Source organism: Chelonia mydas, chromosome 10 (assembly GCF_015237465.2).
Source record: "Chelonia mydas isolate rCheMyd1 chromosome 10, rCheMyd1.pri.v2, whole genome shotgun sequence".
NCBI lineage: Eukaryota > Metazoa > Chordata > Testudines > Cheloniidae > Chelonia > Chelonia mydas.
Genome location: NC_051250.2, coordinates 55,582,062 through 55,597,872, shown reverse-complemented (window position 1 = coordinate 55,597,872; position 15,811 = coordinate 55,582,062). Strand labels below are relative to the sequence as shown.

At 43.3% G+C, this 15,811-nt stretch overlaps 1 protein-coding gene across 3 annotated transcripts in view; it reads right to left on the bottom strand.

The window, feature by feature from the left end:
- The window catches only part of THSD4 (thrombospondin type 1 domain containing 4), a 599,697-nt gene extending 589,450 nt beyond the window's left edge, over positions 1-10,247 (bottom strand). The window contains exon 1 of one of the 3 annotated variants that reach the window (XM_027818796.3): positions 9,955-10,247. The gene's annotated coding sequence lies outside the window, so the exon portion shown is untranslated. Of the gene's footprint in view, positions 1-9,793; positions 9,915-9,954 lie in introns of those variants that run through there. The other 2 variants (XM_043523831.1, XM_043523832.1) reach the window with 2 other exon arrangements.
- Between the last annotated feature and the right edge of the window lie 5,564 nt (positions 10,248-15,811).

Genomic DNA, 15,811 nt, shown 5'->3' with positions numbered 1-15,811 from the left:
CCAGATTCTGCCACTAAGATGATTAATGGGACTGCTCAACAAGGTAGCTACTACTCAGCACAAGTACAGGGGAGTAAAATCTGGTCCTTAGCAAGCTTCAGTTCACAAAGAGCTAGATTGCAATACTCCTATTCATGCTAAGTAGCACCTTATTCTGTGAATATCCAACCTCCAGGGGACTGCTCAGGTAATAATTCAGCATAAATGGAACATCAGCCATTGATGGGAGAGACAACAGTCACTGTGCGAGATACTGGAACAGGTGCTCATATGGATTTTAAAGGATTTTTAAGACAATTTTAGAAGATCATTTTTTTAAATGACACCACAGAATTGCTGACCTCACACTATGCTATAAATTTTTAATAGAGTCTTAGTTAACTATTTAGCTATTGTAGATCCAATCCTGAAATCCTTATGCTTGTGAGTGATCTTGAGCTCACACTAGTCCAAATGCAGTCAATGAGAGTGTTGCCTGAATAAGAATAGTAGGATTCAGTGCCAAGATATTAGGGTACCTAGCTGAAGTTTTCCTGTAAGAGAGAAACTGACATAGCCCTGCATCTGAATGGATACAGCAGAGTGAGAGGTGATGTCAGCTGGCATGCTGAAGGGAGTGCATGAGTGTTCATCAACCAGTAGTCATCACTAAGAAAAGCATTTTAAAACGGCTACATTGACCCCTTCACTTCCCAAACCTCTGGCAGTGGGAGCCAGGAATACATGCATCTAGGTCAGTGGCACATTGGAGGATAGTGAGCTACCATGCCACTTGTGTCTCCCTAAAGCTCTTTTCTCTTCATCAAGGTACCATTCACTCAGATTTCTCTGCTGAACTTTGTTCTTTGTCCTCTGCTGTTAAAGTGATCCCCAAATGGGGGTTCCAGTAAGGGAGAGGTCAGCAAGCACAGAAGTTTAATCATTCAGTATTATATGTACCATCAAATTTAAGAGCAGCCATGTCTTATTAACAGCAGTGTTTTTAGAAGTCCAGGAATCATGTGAAGAACTGAACAAAATCAGAAATTTAACTAAACAAAGAGGCAGTAGAAAATCCAGCACCTTACAAAATAGTATTATACTGTCCAGTTACAGACCCATGGATTATATGGAGTTACACACGATTAACATCTTTATTAAAAAGGGAGCGGGGGGAGGGGGCAGATCTCAGAAGGCAGCAATTCCTTTCTACTCTTATTGCAGGGCAAAATTCACCTCTATGAGGAGGACAAGCGTAAAGCTTGTTCCACAGTTAAGCCTCTGGCATCTCACTGCTATATTCCTTCAGAACATGAAATGAAGGATAAAATGGTAATAAGCTTTGGGCTGGCTCTCTGCACAGGGATGAATTTCTCCCAGCATTGCCAACTCTCAAGAGTTCATCACAAGTCTCACAATATTTAGAGATTTTCTGGAAGAGCCATCTCCTGGAGCCCTGGATGACATGACATGACCAGCCCAGCTTTCATTACAAGAGTAAGTTTCTAATCCTCTTAGCTTCAGAGAAAAGTTTGATCAACAAGAACCCTAACGGCTCACAAAAACTATAAAGCAAAATGTATGGTTTAAAATCTCATGATTTATAAGCCAATCTCAATATTTTAGGGGCCTAACATGACTTTTTATGTATGGTGTTGGCAGTACTGCACAATAATAAATTGTTAGTGACGGAATAGCAGAGCAGGGCCCCAGAAGCGCCTACATGGCGACATCTGTCATCTCACTAGAAACCTTTATTTCGAGAGGTTTAAGACTTAGCCGTTTCTCCAAACAAATCACATAGAAACTTGCTTTCTGTCTCACTAGCACACATACTCTCTATAAATAAATGTAAATAAAACAAACATTAGTTTGCTCCTTAAGACTAGCACATAAGATTCAGGGGCATTACACAGTTGTGGCAAACAAGGGATTAACACCTCTCCCATTGCACAGATAATCCCTTGTGCTGGGGTAATAAGAGGGTTGAATACCTTTGAGTCAGGAAAACTCCAAACCCAAGTCTCTTTAGACAGGGTTCATCTCCAAGGTGGGGAGTTTGTCCATTTACTTTCTGATCATATTAACTTTTTTTTTTAATTGTTTTCATGCTGTAAATACTAGAGGGAGCTCCAGAGATTTATGCCACCGGAGAATCCAGCCCTAATGCTGGAGAAGGAGATGACCTTCTGTATGCATCTCTTCGTTCTATCAAATCATTCCACCAGTTTGTATCACGCGATTACTAATCACAAAGTGTGCTTTTAATTTGGCTCGGACAGTTACTTTTCCAGCAAAACAGAAGTGCCCCGTGCGCTAGCAGAAAGAGGACACAAGTGTAATTACTACCTTTCATGCCTGGGTAAGGACTCCCACAGGTTGACAATCTGTAGAGGACTGTGTTTGAAGGTCTGATACACCATGCAGAAAACCCTTCATTTTCAGTTTCTATTTTGTTAAAGAAGTTTCCCATGAATTTATAAGCGTTTATGACAAAAAAAAATTTTTTTTAATGTAGAAAATCAGCAAAAAAATAAGTTCAGTTTTAGGGGTTAATATTGGGGGACAGGAAGACAGAAAAAAGCAACAAATAGAGAAAAGCAGAAGTATTGAAAGTAAAAGCAATTTAATGCTGTGGAGTGCACATTAACAGAACGTACACATATGCACACACACGTGTATCTTCCACTATGTTGCCTTACTTTAACAGACAGCCTTGCATTTATATTTACACTAATTTATTAACAACATAAATACATCTACCTAATGTACTGACTTTTCTTAATACAATCAATATTTTCATATATGAGTGGTCCAAATTTGTGTGAAAATTGGTAAAGACCGAACAATGACTTTTGTAAAACCTGGGGATTTTTAAGTTAAAAACAAATCTGTAAAAAACAAAAATGAATGCCACAAACCAAGTACTGTTCCTTTTCACTGTTCCTGTTTCCTTTCCTACATCATGCATTTAGGGCTTGATCCAAAAGCCATTCAAGTCAATGGGAGCTTTTCCATTGACTTCAATGGGCTTTGGATCAGGCCCTTACAGAAAATAGATTGTTTTCTCAGTATCTGTGGGAGCCACTAAGAATTTACAGAAGTAATTTTTTTAAACCTGTCTTGCCACATAATGAGTATGGAATCTTCCTGTTAACAGAATACCCAAAATAAATACGGGAATGGGATGCCAAAAGGTAGCAACACAGAACCGCCAGGAACATGTCAAATAGCCAAAAAGGAAGTGCTAAAGCTGCAATTTTAAAAAAAGACATTAATAAATCCAAAGGACACACACTGTATCACGTGATTTCTTTATACATTAAAAGAATTTGTATTATAGTTTTGATGCCTAATATACTTCTCATGTGAATACATTAAAGCACTAGTTGGTAAATATTAATATCCCTCTGGAATATTAATGAATATTAATATCCTATATGGGGAACAGAGAAAGAGGCTAGATGACTTGATCAAGGTCACAGAGCAAATCAGTGACAGTGTTGAAAGGTAGAAGCCCAGCTCCTGACAGCCAATCTGAGCATCTAGCCAATATTGCCTTTTTATTTACAATGATCATTTACGCCCAGTTTGCACTGCACCATTTCAAGTACAACACTTACCATTAAGAAGTCAAACACGTGCCAGCAGTTACCACTACTTGGCATCTCCAGCTGCCACTATGTGGTAGAGGTTGGCAAGTGTTGATGGTTTAATGGCAATCACTGCCAAGATTATAAATACTGACCAAAGCTCCAAGAATGCCACAATGCTGCAGCTGTAGAAGCCAATGTAGAAGTGGGCGCCTTTCCAGCCCTAAATTCACAGGGCCCCAAAGCAAAATCCTCTTATTTTTCTGCCTGGCAGCTTTGGAGCCCAATGCTGGGCAGAGGAAGTGTAACAGCAAGTGCATAAACCACTGGATTGCCAATGTCATTCAAAATTGGAAGAGGAACTGTGATGGTTCTCAGGGGACCCAGGACTGCAAGTTACCTTGTTGCCCTTTGTCTCTAGCTAGAGGGAGTACTGCCTTTGATAGCTGGGTGTCAGCTCCCTAACACAGCCAGCCTTTCAGCTACTCAAGCACTGTCATCCAGGCTATGCCAGTCCTGTCTTTGCCTTGCAGGTTAACAAGAGGTGCACCTCAATCCCCTTGAATCATAACATTCCCCTGTGATCTCCAGCTCAGCACAGAAATCCCAGATCCTCTGCTCGCAAAGGAGCCATGTACTCCAGTTTAACCTTAAATCAGTGCCCCTGTAGAACACACAGCACTTAACGCGTACTCATAACAAAATATAAGAAGGTTTATTTAAGAATAGAGGTTCCACTAGAAACGAGAGCAACTAATAGAAACAGATGGTTACAATACACAACAAAAATCATAAAACATAAACTAGGGCCTACACTTATTTCCTATCTAAGAAAGTAGGTTTCCCTTCCACCCCCAAAGTTCAGTCTGTCAGAGAGCTGGCTGGCATCCCAGGAACCAGGACTCTGGCTTGGGGAGAGGAGAAATTTGGGCAAGAAGATCAGGATAGAGATTCTCTCCTACCAATCCTTTCCTTGCATGGCCTAATGAGACACCCCTCCTCAGTGACAAAAGCCCGGATGCTACCTCCAAGAGAAGCATGCTGGACTTGCAGAAGCAAGTGTGGTGTGCTACAGAATGCCTCGGGTTGCTTCTGCTCCAAACTGCAATTTCTAGAGCAGCTGCAGAGATATTCCCATGACCTCTTTTCTTAGAGCTGCAGGTTAGCATCTAATGCAGAAGTAATCCCTTTTGCACTGCCACAGAGGCTGCAGTTTGCCCCAGCAAAATAGGGGGCAATCAGGGGCTTGCACAGCATTAAGATCCTGACAGTCACCAAAAGTGGGGACCCTAACATTAACACACCCAAAGCATGGACAGAGAGACTGTCTCAGTAAAGGAAAAGTGAATTAACATCAGAATATAGTAGTAAGGGTTTTATCCTGTTACATCAAATTTATCGAGTACCTTTCATTTAGGCAATAACCATAATTCACAGAGGAAGATTCTTGAATATAAGACGTACAAGTTATTACAGCAGAAGCAGCTATAGTTATGGTTGCAGCAACATTTACAGTCCAAGACCAGCCCTTTCTCTGGGATTCAAAACTTCCTGCAACTTTTGCCTTCCCATACTCCTTCCCACCTCCAAAATGAAGATCTTTGCAAAGTGGGATAACAGGTCAGCCACTCTGAAGCCTCAGGAGTGTGAAAAAGTACATTCTCCCCATTTAGAAGTGCTTTAAACTCCCCCATCCACCATTTAAAGGTTCCTCTCCTGAATGTTGCCCTTTGCCATGGAAATAGCTTTTATTGATGAAAAATACTTTTTAGGGTTAGAGGAAACTGATTCAGATTGAACAGAGGGAGGAATCAGCAAAACCGCACTGTGCACATACATCATACTTGTCACTAGGAGCTCCCGAAAGGTTACAATGCACATGCACCTGTGGCTGATTTAGCTGTGCAGTGAAGAGCATAGTGAGAGCACGCAGAAGCTGAGGCAAGACTCCACAGGAGTGCAGGTGCATTTTATAAGCTGTCCCCCTTAGAGGCTCAATCTCTGTGGCCCTTGCAAGGTGTGAAGGGATTTAAGAAGGCTGCTGTGTGACTGTAAGGTAAACAAGAGACTAACTCATGCCCTGCAGTAAGGATCAGCCCTGGTGCAAAGATGATTGAAATTAATGTAATTCTTTCTATTCCCTTCAATGGGCCTTGGATTGGAATGTAGGGTGGGACAGGTTATTCCAGTGCTGTGTAGGCAAGTATTTCCAGCTTGTGGAATTAATACTTGCTATTGCCAGGTATCGCAAGCCAGATGAGCTTTGGAGTCCTAGAGACTGAAGTTCCTGTTTACCTTTGTTTTAATCTCCTCTCTTTTTTGAGAAAAAACAAACCTAGGAAGTTCCATTAGACAACTAGGTTAAGGGAATGATCAGATTACTAGGGTAAGGACGCAAAACAAAAAACAAAAAAAAACAAAAAACCCAGGAAATGCCAAAGCAAAGGTTGCACAAAGCAGTATGCAGTAGGATACAGGGCCAGAGCCTTAAGCAGTATTAAAAAACACCACCACCCACACATTGGTGTAAATGAGCAAACTGAGCCACACAAATTTACACCAATTGAGGATATAGCCAACGGGCCTTAATTACATAATATTTCTCAACATAATACCATACAATTGTTCTACAACCTCATGACAGATACATACAGGATGAGCAGATGCCCTGATTTTATAGGGACAGTCCCAATTCTTGAGGCTTTATCTTATATAGCCACCTATATCCTGCTCCCCCTTCCCAACACACTTACTAGGGTGACCAGATAGCAAGTGTCATTTTCTAGCATCATGTGCTATCCCGACTGCCAGAGAAACAGTCCAGGGAAGTCATTCAGACGAGAAGTACACAATAAACCACTTGTAAACAACATCCGACAGGCTAACTATATAGCCTAGAGTAATCAGCTGGCATATATAGGCCACTAAATTCACAGCCAAATTAACCTCATAGTTAACTGACTCATCCACTCACTTGCACTTATGGCAGGCTGTGCTGCCATTTGAAAAGAAAATTGTTCAGACACATAACATATGAAAAGCCTTGCGCTCTCACAGGTAAGTGCTCAAGCTTGTTAAGATTAATGGAACTTTAGGAGGACTACAGGAGTGAAGTATAAAAGAATGAAAAGTTACAAAATGTTACATATACACCTAATGTGACAGAAAAAATACTGACAGAGACAGGATACTGATTAGATGGAACACTGGTTGCAGCCAACATGGCAATTATCTTCCTGTGAGAACAGCATTTTCTCTATTTGCCAGAATTGATGGGTTTACGTAATTAAAGCCTATGATGATAGTGCAGAGGCCATTGTTAAAGTTGTGCATGCACACTTGACTTTTAAGCACTTACCTACCCAAACTTAATGTTCTCTTAGGGCCTGATCCAAAACCCTGGGGAGTCTTGAGTTCAGTGGACTTTGCATCGGGCCCTTAATGCAGGGGACATTTGGTGGAATTTTCATTTAAATGCAGAGCCTAATCCCAAACACCATTGCCACAGTTTTACACTCGCACAGCTCCACTGGGATCAAAGGGCCTACAATAGCAAAAAAACAGTGTAACAAAGTGGAGGATTGGGCCCAAAATGATGACAGCAGATAAACTGTTATTTTCAACGTCTCCAGAGTTACTCTCTTGGGCTCCTGCCAAGTTTTCCAAAGGGTTCGAATCTCTTTTTTTATTGCAGCTTTTGGTTTTAATTGAGAGAAGGTTTAAAAAAGACAGTTATCCACGTTCTCAAAAGCAAATGTTTTATACTCCCATCATAAAACACATCGCTGCACATCAGTAACCCTAATTAATTTTCTGCAACTAAATCAACTGTTGTGAGCAAACCCGTTGTATGAAGAAGGAAAAGAGAGAAAAACTGTATAATACATAGCTAGTGCAAACACTATTCAGCGTTTTGATTCCAATGAAACTACTCCAGATTTAAGTCAGTGTAAATAAGAGCAGGATTTGATCTATTCCTAAAAGCTAACTAGCAAGAATCAGGGGCCAGATTAAGGCATTAGGTTCTCAGGTAAGTGTGCTGGGTATTCCAACCATACTTATGTTTAAGGCACCCATAAGATACCTCAAAAGCCAGAGCAGCTTGTCTAGTCTTTTTAGCCTTCGGACACTTGTTATTTTATGGCATTTTTTCCTTGAAGGATATTTGTTTTTTCACTGAAGACACTCATTCTCAGAGCATAGTTAGAGAATCAGGATGTCAACTCTATTGTTACAACAGAATATTCTGAAATTTTCACAAGCCCCTCCCCCCCAAAAGAGTCTAGCATTACAAAAGTCTGGAGAATGTCACCATTTTCTTTAATTTTGAATCCTTGATGATGTCTAAATGACCTGGAATCATATCCATCACCAGACCTTGTGCCAGGGAGAAGTCCAGGTTGGCAGAAACATTTACCATAGGACTGATGGACCAGTTAGGTGAGTCAGAGTGCACTGATGGTACCATGGTCAGCAATAAACTCGGCAAAGCACTGGTCTCTTCCAGTGCATTCCCTTATCACAGAACACAAGACAGGGACAAGAGCAGGGTGCATACAAGACTGGTGGGATGTCTGAAGATAATAAGCACTGGCTTCTCTCATCCACAGAATTGTGTAATTGTGCTATGCTAGAGACACTAGCAAAATTAGTGATACTATTCTTCAATCCAAAGAACAAAGTCTTATCAGTAGAAGGATGCATAGAAAACAATGATGATTTCTACTATTGCTGTTGGGAGTTCATATCACCACAGTGACTACTTAATTCTGCCATGTCAGACTTGAAATTTCTTTAGAGTAAAGGAAAAACTTACATTTTTAGCAAAGGACATTTATTTATTCAAGGGCTTTTTATAAAAAAATGGCCTGGAGAAAAGGAATATGGCAATACCATTTGTGAAACACTAATCCCAGGGGTAACAGTGAGCCAGATTCTACAATTCAGCCAGTTTGCTCCACGCTGCTGGCATAATCTGGCTCTAAGGGGAGTTTACCAGCCTAGGGGAGATCACCCAGGGAGTGTAAAGGGGTTCCTCTCGTGATTTAGAGATGGAGTAGTGACTCTTACACCTCTCCTCCTTCCTGCTAAATACTTGTCTCCCACAAGTATATTCATTATTTTAATTTATACATGGCCATTATGTTGACATGTATAAAGTAAGGGAAGGGAGTGCAGCCAGAGGAAAAGTGATATTTTGAGATGTTTCTACACTACCCCAATCCTGCACTGAATTTTCAGCCCCCTGGAGCCACTACAGCTCCATGTAAATTGGAGCAACCCATAGGGTATTCTAGCACAATTTCCAGGGACCAGCCTGGCACAGCGCAGCATCAGGGGAGTGCAATAAGGAGCTGCAAGACACCCACCCACCCTTCCCAATTTGCACACTGCATCAAACTGGACCCCTGGATATGGCCCAACATGTCTATTACCAAACTGAAGAGATTAGGGTCTTCATCCTCCATAAAAATAACTAACTTTTTTCCCTTAAGCTCTTGTACAAACCCTCTGGAATGAGCTCTTGGGTTATCTGGATGGGACAAGTTCCAAAACAAGAAGAGGCTCCCTCTTCCTTACATACGCTATGATTACAACCACCCCCTGTTAGTCAGTGCGAAGGAAAAAGCAGCTCTGAAATGGTTCCTTATGGGAAAAGAATCAAGTAACAGTAAAAGAAGGGCCAGAAATCCCCCAGATGAGATCAGAAATGTGCCAGGAGAGAATGCCTTCAAAGCTACAGTCCTCATGATCTGAGATTAACTAACCTATAGGGCAGGATCACATTAGCAGCCCAGGAGTACTTGTGGCACCTTAGAGACTAACAAATTTACTAAAGCATATACATTTATTATGCTCTAATAAATTGGTTAGTCTCTAAGGTGCCACAAGTACTCCTGTTCTTTTTGCGGATACAGACTAACACGGCTGCTACTCTGAAACCTGTCAATTAGCAGCCCAGGACTCTGTACCATCCATTGGGGGGCCTCAAGGGGGCCTGAGGTGCAGATGCAGGTTGGGAGACAGGGGTGCTGAATAGTCACTTACGCCCTGTGGGACCCACCTGGCCAATTCCCAATTCTCGGAACTGTGACTATACAACGTGTCCCACCGTGGCAAACTCCAGCCTCAGCACGTGGGGCTCTCCGCAGCCCTTCAAACCACCACCAGAGAGACACGGTCCGCATGTTCCCAAGCGGGACATGACACCCCGTACGCACCGGCTAAAGCCCCTCTCAGACCAAAAGCACCAGGTCACTCTCCGATCCAAGTGAGCTGCCTCTCTCCTTCCCGATTCCCCCGCTGCAGCAGGGGGATGCCTGCAGGCCGGCTGGGGAGCGGGGCAGGGCTGGAGACCTGCTGGAGCAAGCGGAGCGTTTACCTTGTCAGTGTCAGCGGCAGCTCACGTCCAGTCCCCCCACGGTGAGGATCGCTCTGTGCTGCTGATGCAAAGCCTGATGCCCAGGCAGCCTCAGCCCATGGAGAGCAGCGGGGAGCCCCGAAGGAATGCCCAGCGCACAGCCCGGCAGCGGCGGCTGCTGCAAACCCCTGCGGGATCCGAGGCAGGTTCCCAGGCTGCGGGGAAAGCGCCCCACTCGCGGGCGCCCCTCCGCGCTCCCTTTTCCCTCCTGCCTGAGTGGGCAGAGAAACGCACCGTCAACAGCAGCGGCGGACGAGCTGCTGTCCCTGCTGCCACCTGGCGGCTCTGCTGGAGAACCGCATCTCCCGCTCAGCTCACAGCGGTTCCCTCGGCACAGGCCGACACTACTTAGCTAACAACCCTGGACATTTAAGACACTGCGAGTCAGAGCCAGGCGCGCCTCGTTATCATCTCTCCCCCCCCCCCCCCCCCCGATGCGTTGATGCAGTGGACCTGACCCTCACCTTGCACGGCTAGTGCTACCCTCCTGGGCCGGGGTGATTTTAAAACATTGCTAGATTTTTAGCTCTGCTAGCAAGGGGCCGTGGAAGGGTGAATCCCAGGCTCCTAGTAGCTTTGCTGTGTACAGAAGTGGGAGCAAAGAGCGAAAACGACAATAGTCTGAGTAGTAAGGGTCTTGCTGAGACTCCTGAGAGCGGCATGGCTGGGCCAGCCCCGCACAGAGGAAATACTGGGCTAGATGGACCAGAGATCTGACCCTGTATGGCAATTCCTCTGTTCTCCCCTGGCTTAGCCTCTGGTTCAAGGGGAATGCTCAGCCAGGATTACAATAAAAGATTCCATTCACACACACAGGCCTAGTTAAAAATTCTTTATTCACCCCCCTGAGCAATGCAAGTTTCAGCACAGCAAAGTGGCAGTATAGACAGTACTACAGCTCTGGCAGCTGGGCTCCCAGCACTTTTATGTCAACTGTGTAGACACACCCAGGTAACTAGCACCAATCCTACTTTTAAAGTGAAAAGGATTGATAACACCACACCCAACACCTGCCAACCAACGCTGAGAGATTACAGAGAACAGTGATCAGGCTAGAGTCCTCTGGCACTTCAAAAGGCTAGAGGGGGCAGAGTAACTCACATGTATGCTCTTACACAATTAATTTATTGCAAGGAGAATAGTTGCTGTGTGCCAAGACAGTAATGCCCTCAGCAGCTCTCTTTCACAGGAGGGAGTGCTGGAATACTTATCTCCTCACAATATAGTCATCATTTAAGTTTATACATGGCAATTATGTTACCTGCTACAGTCTTACAAAGTGCCAAAGTGTTTTTTGTGTGTGGCTGAGATCTCATTTACAGACCATTTTCTGTCCTGGGAGACTTTGAGAAAAAAGTCCCTATTAGAATTGAGTGAATTATTTCCGACAAATAACTTATTCAACTATTTTAGCCCCTTTTTCTGATCATAGACAGCCATAGATTTCTTTGATTTATTCATTATTAGAACCTTTTAAGTTTTTCTTATTTATAGATTGGTCATTAAATGTCACTGCAAGTTTGCACTAATAAATATTTATAATAAGAGTTGTGTTACCTGGTTTTAGGATTGATCTGGTAAACCACAGCCTATGGTTTGTTTCCTGGATGGATGAGTGTGGAAGTACTTCTACCATGAATACTCACTAAAGAAAGGTTAACTTTTTATTTCTGCCAATATTTACATATGGGACTCTGAAATTTGATGCTGTCAACATTCATGCTAGTAAAAGTGTGATGCTCTGACGTCTGTGGAAAGTGGAACACAAAATGAGTACAAACACAGGAAGAGATCGGTTTGAACTTCAAGTCCATGTACAATGGATTTTAAGTATTTGCCTGCCTCTCCGCACCATATTAAATATACTGGAACCTAAATTATAATCTAGCTACAGTCCCTCCAGGTACTACTACGAACAATCTTTCTTTATGATGAAATGTCCCATAATGAGATCTCGGTTTCATAACAAGATATCCACAGGGAAAGACTCATTGCAACATAGGAAGTTAATCACTATTATTCTGGTGCTGGGTGGATCCATTTTGTTCCTTACACTTAGACCAAAGTAAAACAAAAATTTTACAAAAATTTTGGGGTGGATGATGTAGCATTTGTATTATAGTAGCATGCCCCAACAGGGCCGATAAGTTGCCCACTGTGCTGTGTAAACACACACACCACACGAAGAAAGGACTGTCCCAGCCTCAAAAGCAGTGCAAAAATGACACAAGCAGATACAAAGAGAAGGAGCACAAAGTAACAAGAGATTTATGATAGGGATAATAAGCAGCTATCACAGCACAGTCCAGACTACCTAAACACTTTTGAGTGTTTTGTTGGCACCATGGTGCGAAAGGTGAGTTTTAAGGAGAAATTTGAAGAACAATGCAGAAACTTTGAAGATTTTTTTTTTTTTTTTTACTCCCTGTTGCATTGCTTCCTACTTCCCATAGACAACTTTAGGGGAAAATCTGATCAATGTTTAGTGCTTAGAAGCACAGAGCTAGACTGTACAGTCAGGGGAGTCATACGGCTTCCTTTCCCTCCTGGAGACCTTTGAATCTTCATAGGTGACAAATAAAGCATGGTTGGTGGTATCTAGAGTGAACACTTTTAGTATGCACATTACTAAGCCAGCACACAGTTCAAGGTGATTAGAAGTGTGAGCTCAGGGAAAGGGCGGGGGGGGAGGAGATAGAAAGGAAGATTGAAGCCAGCCCAACAGTAGATTGGTAAAGCTGTGCCAGATACCTAGCAGAATGCTAGCTTGCTCTGTTCTTGACCCGACCCACAGCAGCATTCAAGTGACTAAACACAGTATCTTGAGCCATGTATAGTGCGAGCAAACATTCTCAAAGCTTCCCCACATAGATAGGCCAGTATACAGAGCCTCTTTTCTGATCTGCATTACCCCTAGTTTATCCACTCTGGCTCTGTCCTGGGTAAAGAATGCCAATTACCTCATTTATGCCGTTCAAAGGGTTTCAGTGAACCCTGTTCTCTACTCAGCACCCAGGTTCTGCTCTTTGTCAAGAACCATGACTGTTTCCTGGGTCCTTATGCAGTCAGGATGGATTGTTAGTGTTTTCCTAAAGAGTGGAGTACTTCACTGCGGAGTATTTGCCATCCCGGCACAGTCTGATTGCAGCAGTCTCTCACACCTGAGGTTGAGAACAAATGATTTAGTCTATAATTGAATGCTGATGTGAAGCTGGGCCACCTAATCTTGTCAAAACTCAAGCTGAAGGACAATACTGCTTGAGTTGCCCAAGACAAAGAAGTCCAACCAACAAGAGTTTCTATGCAGAGAGGAATGTAGGATGAACAAAATGCCTATTGAAACAGATGTTAAGAGCATTCAGAAGAAGGCTCAGTGTTTTGAAGTGCAACATTCACAATTACAGTCACAAATAACTGAGACTCATAACATTGGTTATCTGAATATCAGAAAGAGCAGAGGACGGAGCATTCACCCATCTCACCATTTTACTTTTCTTCTCATCTCTTTCCCTCTCCTCCCCTCCCTTCTTCTGCACTCATTTCTGGTCACAACTCATCTTTCCCTCTGCACCATTCATCTCCCTTTCCACTTTGGGAGAAAGTTCTTCCCCCAGTGCTAAAGCAGGAGCCTGGAGGTGAACAGAACCCCTAGTTTGCCTGATTAAGTATTGGCAGGTACAGCTGCCATCACTTTTTCATCAGCCAAAGAGGAAATTTGTTGCTGAGCTGGTGAATGGAAGAGGAATAATGTTTCCATAGCTATGTATCTGTTCTTCAGATTAGCTGACACGCAGAATTTATTTTCAACAAAATATGTGACTTTGTCATCATGGTCCAATAAAATCCTAAAGCTTTCATCAGAGATTTCATAATCTCATACAGTGAGTTTAGAAAAAGGCAAAAGTCCATTCTGATTGTGGTTTTGTGTTTCTAAAATATAGACAACACTAAGGACCCTGCGAAACAGATACCATTCTTGACAAAAGCAGAGCATGGGTGCTAGGAGGAAAATAGGATTCACTGAAGCATTCAGATGGCCTTTCCATCAGGCTTGGATGGAGCATGCAGTTTCTACAGGTTTCCTCTTCATCTCTATGTTAATCAATCACTTTATTAGTGGCAAAAATTCACATGTCCACATCTGGGTATTAATACTTGACAATCATAGGTTTTAATGGAATTGCTGCTTTGAAAACTTGAATAATAGTACTTAGCACTTCACATCCAGAGGTCTCAAAGCTCATGTCAAAGGAAAAGTATCATTGCCCTCATTCTATAGAAGAGCAAACTTAGGTACAGACAGAATAAGGGACTTGCCCCAACCCACAAAGTAAGCCAGTGGCAGAACTGGGAAGGAGATGTGGATTCCAGGACTTCCAGTCCAGAGACCATATGTCACATTGCCTCTTAGATAATAGGCGATTATTTGGAAACTGAGAACTTAAGAGGCTAAAAACAACCATTTCTACTGGGTGTGTACTTCCTCTCATCAGTGGCTGGAAACCAGCATGAATGAGGCAACCAGAAGACAAGAGAGATCCAGTGAGAACCGAATGTAGAGACTCAAACAGAATCCATGTTTTCTGTGACTTACAATACTGAGGCTCACAGTGTAAAGCAAAGGACCATATCTTCCTCAGGTGTAAGTCACTGTAGCTCCTTTGAGTCAATCGAGGAATACAAATGTATACCAGCTGAGGAGGTGGCCCACAGTTCTTAAAGTTGGAGGACATGTGATTAAGCATTAAGCCTCCCACTGGGATCCATGGGACTAATGTAGCCATCAGCATAGCATCAGGTTGGGGACCCCCCATTACATGAGTAAAATTCTCTTCTTGTTTTTTCTAGTTTAAGGAATTGATCCTCCCACCCCATATTCATGTTTGAGAAAGAGCTTCTGAGATAAACAGATGGGAAGTTACTCAAGACTTAAGTTGTCCTATTGGAATGAAATCCAAATGCTGGTCTCAGCTATGATTGTGTAAATTCCAGAGTAACTCCACAAATTAAGTGCATGAGTATAGATTTACAGTGTCACAGCAGCCACCCAGCCGCACTAAAAAGAATGTTCTGCCAGAGTAAAGAGCAGCCACTCTTCCCAGGTCAAGCCCTTCCCCTGGGCTAACAGTGAAAGACTTCCTTCCCACCTTCTGTAGACGCACCAGACTGTTACCTATAGATGATCCAGTAGGGCAGTGGTTCCCAAACTTGTTCCACTGCTTGTGCGGGGAAAGCCCCTGGCAGGCCGTGCCGGTTTGTTTACCTGCCGCGTCCGCAGGTTCGGCCGATCGCGGCTCCCAGTGGTTGCAGTTCGCTGCTCCAGGCCAATGGGAGCTGCAGGAAGCAGCGTGGGCCAAGGGACGTACTGGCCACCGCTTCCAGCAGCACCCATTGGCCTGGAGCAGCAAACCGCGGCCACTGTGAGCCACAATCGGCCGAACCTGCGGACGCGGCAGGTAAACAAATCGGCGCGACCCGCCAGGGGCTTTACCTGGTTTGGGAACCACTGCAGTAGGGTATTGGATGAGTCAAATTGTCTGGGACCCATAAAGATGAGCAGTTACAGAGACCTGGTCCCAGACTCACATCAGTCCACCTGTCCTAGACCTTAATAAAAAGAAAAGGAGTACTTGTGGCACCTTAGAGATTAACCAATTTATTTGAGCATAAGCTTTCGTCAGCTACAGCTCACTTCATCGGATGCATACTGTGGAAAGTTTAGAAGATCTTATTATATACACACAAAGCATGAAAAAATACCTCCTCCCACCCCACTCTCCTGCTGGTAATAGCTTATCTAAAGTGATCACTCTCCTTA